The 5,475-nt window shown below is 37.1% G+C and overlaps 1 pseudogene; it reads right to left on the minus strand.

The window, feature by feature from the left end:
* Positions 1-756: 756 nt before the first annotated feature.
* On the minus strand, positions 757-4,000 carry LOC143591879 (glycerol-3-phosphate acyltransferase 1-like; annotated as a pseudogene).
* Between the last annotated feature and the right edge of the window lie 1,475 nt (positions 4,001-5,475).

Below are 5,475 nucleotides of genomic sequence, written 5' to 3' on the forward strand. Positions count from 1 at the left end.
TGAGACCAAAAAAAAAAAGGAAAAAGAAAAAAAAATAGAGAGCTCAAGTTAGACTAGTGGGTTTTCTTACCAACAGGTGGCTTTCCTCTTGAGATCAATTAAATGGATATGATCAACTGGATTAGTGGCCCGTTAATAATTCAAATTGATCGTTAAAAAAATGTTATTCTCATGTACGCTCTTGAATTGCTTATATAATTTTAACACTAAGTCCTTGCTACTTAGATCATTCATAATTCATCCACTATATTTATAATATAGAGAGTGATGGGGAGAGCAAATGCAGTGATTTTTCTGTATACATTAAAAGTTCTTGTAGCACTCTATAAATTTATTAATATATTTTGAAAGTGGTTGTAAGTGAATGAAAGAAAAAATAGTAATGATAAAAGTATAAAAAATATTATTTAATTGAAAGAGATAAAGAAAATGCAATTATTTTTAATGTAAATTTTGTATTTGGATTCTTTAGACATGAGAAGGGACGAGAACGCTCTTAGCCTTTTTTTTTGGCTTGTTAATCGTCTTGTCACGAATGACATTGAGGTGTTAACAATATCATGGCTAGATGTAACTCAACAACCAAATACAATCCAAAATAGCAATATATTAATGAAAAGATAATAAACTGAAATCATATTTATAATTAAGGTGATTTCATAAAACTATCAACTTTTTATGTATCCAAAACAATAATTAATGTAAGCATCAAAAGCCTTAAAATTCACCTAGGTAATATACTAAGATGCAATTTTTTTACTTTTTACTTTTCCCATAATCCTCAACTATCCCTTGATTCCCAGCCAACATCAAATACTTATCCTTTCTAGTAAGATTTGTGCACTCAAAACCCAAAGCATCAGCAAGTTTTTTCTGAATATAGTTAGCCACATCATGGCTAGACTTGCCACCAGCGCAACACGTGAGCTCTTTATTCAATTTACCAAGCACCCGAACATTGTAACTCGGTCTAGGATTCATCAAGAAATAAATAGGGTCCAAACACTTGAGTCCGCTAGCCGTCGTGCCATAAAACATAGTCACATGTGTGTTCATTGCGACGGGCACAATCTCGTCCGTTAACTCTGCGAACAACGAGCTAAATCTCAACAAATAAGGCTCTCTACAAGTAGTCCCTTCGGGGCAAACAACCAAATCGCCTTCACTTAGTAACTTATGCATGGTTTCACCATCTTGCTTCCTGTCTCGTGTTAGTCTAACCGTTTTTATCGGTGAAATCATTTCCGACATCTTGCTTAGACTATAAGTAACCGCGGTCAATGGTTTACCAATGGTCATGGTTAAGAAGACCGGGTCCAAAAGGGTTCTATGTGTGCAAACAAATAGAACACCGGTTTGCTTGTTTTTGTTCTCCCATGAGTAATCACAACCTTCTATGGTTATATTTACGCCTGTAAACCCGCCTACAACACGTGACATATGGTAAGGCAAATATATGCCGACACAAAGCCTGATTATTGCAAGCAAAACACCTAGAGGAAACCATAGAAACATGCATAATGTCGCTAATGGTGTCGGGAAGAAAGCGAGCCTTCCATCATGGAAGACTAGGGGTTTCGGGTACTTCTCTCGTGGCGTTATTGTTCTTGCACTTCTTATATTATCTTCGTTGCTCACCACATAACCTTCCTGTGATCAAATCATCAAATCATTAGGTTCAATGTTATATAAATAATAAATACCAATTAATTAATACTTAAACTATTGGACCACTGATCAAAACTAAGTAATCAAGATGGTTAGTTGAAAGTGTGTACTTTAATGATGCTGCCAAAATAACAGATTCAAAAGTTGTCCTTTTGCATGAATCATTTTCAATCAAAGACTTCTAAACCAATATACAAGTAGGACTCAAATTAAGGGGGTGTTTGTTTTTTCTTCAAACATCTTCAAGGGAGCTAATGTCTGCAGGCGCGCAGACATTACCCTTGAAGACTGTTTGTTTTTTTTCTTAAAACAGATCTGAAGTTATCTTCTTTTATCTTAAAAGAAAAGCAAGGAAATCTTGCTTAAAACATCTTCACAAAAAAACCCTACTCTTCTCCCTTTGCAGCCACCCTCTCATCCACTGCTCCTACCACCGTCCGCCAACACCACCACCCACCGTACGCCGCCACCACCACCCCCGTACCCCGCCGCCACCGTCCACCACCATCCACCGCCACCACCACCGTCCACCACCCACCATCCATCACCACCACCGTCCACCACCCACCATCCATCACCACCACCGTCCGCCACCACCACCACCATCCATCACCGCCACCACCACCATCCATCACCCACCACCACCACCATCCATCACCGCCACCACCACCACCATCCATCACCGCCACCACCACCGTCCACCACCCACCATCCATCACCACCACCGTCCACCACCCACCATCCATCACCACCACCGTCCGCCACCACCACCACCATCCATCACCACCACCGTCCGCCACCACCACCACCATCCATCACCACCACCGTCCGCCACCACCACCACCATCCATCACCACCACCGTCCACCACCCACCATCCATCACCACCACCATCCATCACCACCACCACCATCCATCACCGCCACCACCACCATCCATCACCCACCACCACCACCATCCATCACCACCACCGTCCACCACCAACCAAAACCATCCATCACCACCACCCATTGTCCACCACCACCATCCACCGCCACTACCCACCGTCCGCCGCCACTACCACCATCCACCACCACCACCACCCACCAAAACCAAATCGGCATGGCAAGCAAAGACTAAAAACTAGATGTAACTTGAATAAATGACTTCTATCTTGTGAGATAAGTTTGACAGTTATGCAGACAGTATCAGCTTATAAAAACAAACAGTCTTATATTTTCAGCTTGCAGATCTTCAGACCACATCTTCAGTTGCAGACATGAAAACAGATGAAATCAGCTTGCAGACAGTTTATGTCTGCAAAAACAAACAGCACCTAAGACTCATATCTAACTTGATATACACAGTTTTTTAATATTTTCCCTTTATAAACATATAAACAAAAGAAATAGAGTCATACAAGAATGATTCAAAGTAGACAGTCACACATACCTTGCACTGGGAGATCAACAGTTGATCATGTAGACTACAACTTCCAATACCAATATCTGCTTTTCTTTCACTTCCAAACCATTCTTTCACTGCTTTATGCTTCTGAAGCACACCTGAACTTGTCACAAAACCACTAAAATGCCCCCTAAAACTATGCAACTCAGTCCCTATCACATCATCAACACTCAAATATTCTTTACAAAACCCTTCAACCATCACTCTAGGTAAAGATTAAAACTTCTCCATAGCTTCTTGCAGAAGCAAACAACTCATAAACTTGAAAATTTAAATTTTCAAGGAAAAACTTGGGCAAAACTGCCCTACCAACATTCTTCATATCCTTCAACTTAAGCCCACAAAAGGTGATGAAGATCATGACCCTTAAACCTGACTCATAGTCAAGAACAAGTAACAAAGGGTAAGATAATAATAACAAGAATGCCCTAAGTATGCTACCACCTTCAAAAGCAACTAGCATGAAGTATGGAAAGAAAGATCTTGAGTTTAATAATAGGGTGTTTTGAATATCAGAAACTAGGGTTTCTTGATCTTTGTTTAAAGAACATTTGGTGAAGTTAGGGAACAATGGAGGCTGATGGTGTGGTGATTTGTGAGATGGGTGGTTTCTTAACAAGAAAAAGCCATGGTTTTTAACCTTCATTGCAGCTCTGTAACATGAATTTGCTAGCAGTTGGTAGACTAACCAGTCTGCTAATTTGAGAAAGACCATTAGGAAATCCATTATCTTTGTGTGTGTGTGTGTGTGTGTTTTGAGATGGAAGTGTGGAATGAAGGGCATATATATAGAAAGAGATAATAGGTAATTTATGAGAATATACAAGAGGGTGCAAAGGGAAGTTGACAAAAGAAATGGTTTTATGTATTTTTTTAATCTTTTAGTATAAAATCAAAAGAGGATTACAGCATTTTGGTTACCCACACCTCTGGCATTAATTACTTACTCAACATACACTCTTGAATTACTATCTGCTGTTTGACTTTTTGGTATATGTTTTTTCAACAGCAGTTTGACTTTTTGTATATGATTAATGACTGGTCTTGTTACACAAACAATAAAATTAGACTATATGTTTTTATTAAAGTCTACGTGTGAATTCATTCAATTATACTGTGTTGTGTGGCGCTAACTGAACCTAACTCTTCAACCCTTGTCGGTCGCGCCGAGTGGTGAAGCAAGGGTGTTGTGGTGTTCGTGGCCGACATGACTCGCGTCACTCGTTGAAGGCAGTCGCTCGTTTGCTACAACGCGCAGTCTCAGTGGAAAATGTAATAAAATAATAACTAGGTTTCAAAAGTATTTCAATTTGGTCATTCTTGCAATTTTTCTTCAAATCGGGTCATTAAATTTTCAAATCGAGCCTCGCTGATTTTTTTGTGCGTTAAGAAACCAATGGAGGATAAGATGTAGGAGTCGAGATTTGCAATATGTGTAGTTAAATTTAAAAAATTAAGAAAAATACTAATTGTATGAAAATTTAAAAATAAAAAATAAAATTCACAATGTCAACATAAAAGGAAAGATAAAAAGATTTTTTATGTGAAACAAAAATAATGCCTGAAAAAATATGTTAACCTTTAATTTAATAAAATATAAAAGTTAAGTGACTTAATTAAAATACTTTTTAAATCGACCTAATTGAGACACTTTGAAACTTGATTATCTATGAAATTGCCCCAAAAATTAAAACACCTTACATTGTTTTTGGGTGTAATTTTGGGTTTAACTTTCCATTATTAATATTTGTTAGTAGTTCGAAAAACACCTAAATACATTATTTTTACAAATTATTCTAAGTATTATCTATATATTTTAATAAAAAGTTATATTTGTCGTATGGTTTATGATCATTTTCATCTTTAAGCAAACATCCTTATAATAATCCTCTTTATAAACGTTTTTATATCGGAAACATAACTTAATTTGTATGATACCGGCATTGACGTATATTCTTTATAACTAGATATTGAATTTGTGACTATTAATATTTCGTAAAATACTAAACTAGATTATTGTTATTCATGAAGTGCTTTACTTTCTTCCTAGGTTGCCTACTTAATTGTTAGGTTAATTAACAGGTTGGTGACCGTTCACCATGTTCATTCAATTCATTTCTATAAGCAGTTGGGTAATAAAATTCCTTCCTGAATTCTGACTCCACCATATATATTCTACATTATTTATAGCTATACAATAACAATTAGTTTTTATGTTATTGTTTCAAACGGAACGAGGACTTTTTTTTATTAAAATGATCTACCAAAATATTTTTAATTTATTTCACAAAAAGTAACACTCCCTATCAACCATAGCAAGCCTCTTCTGGTTTTTTCTTTTGAAAATATTACAAGTTAACAG

This window comes from Bidens hawaiensis, unplaced genomic scaffold, assembly GCF_021521415.1.
Source record: "Bidens hawaiensis isolate Kalapana, Puna unplaced genomic scaffold, B.hawaiensis_p1.1 tig00040123_1, whole genome shotgun sequence".
In the NCBI taxonomy this organism is placed as follows: domain Eukaryota; kingdom Viridiplantae; phylum Streptophyta; class Magnoliopsida; order Asterales; family Asteraceae; genus Bidens; species Bidens hawaiensis.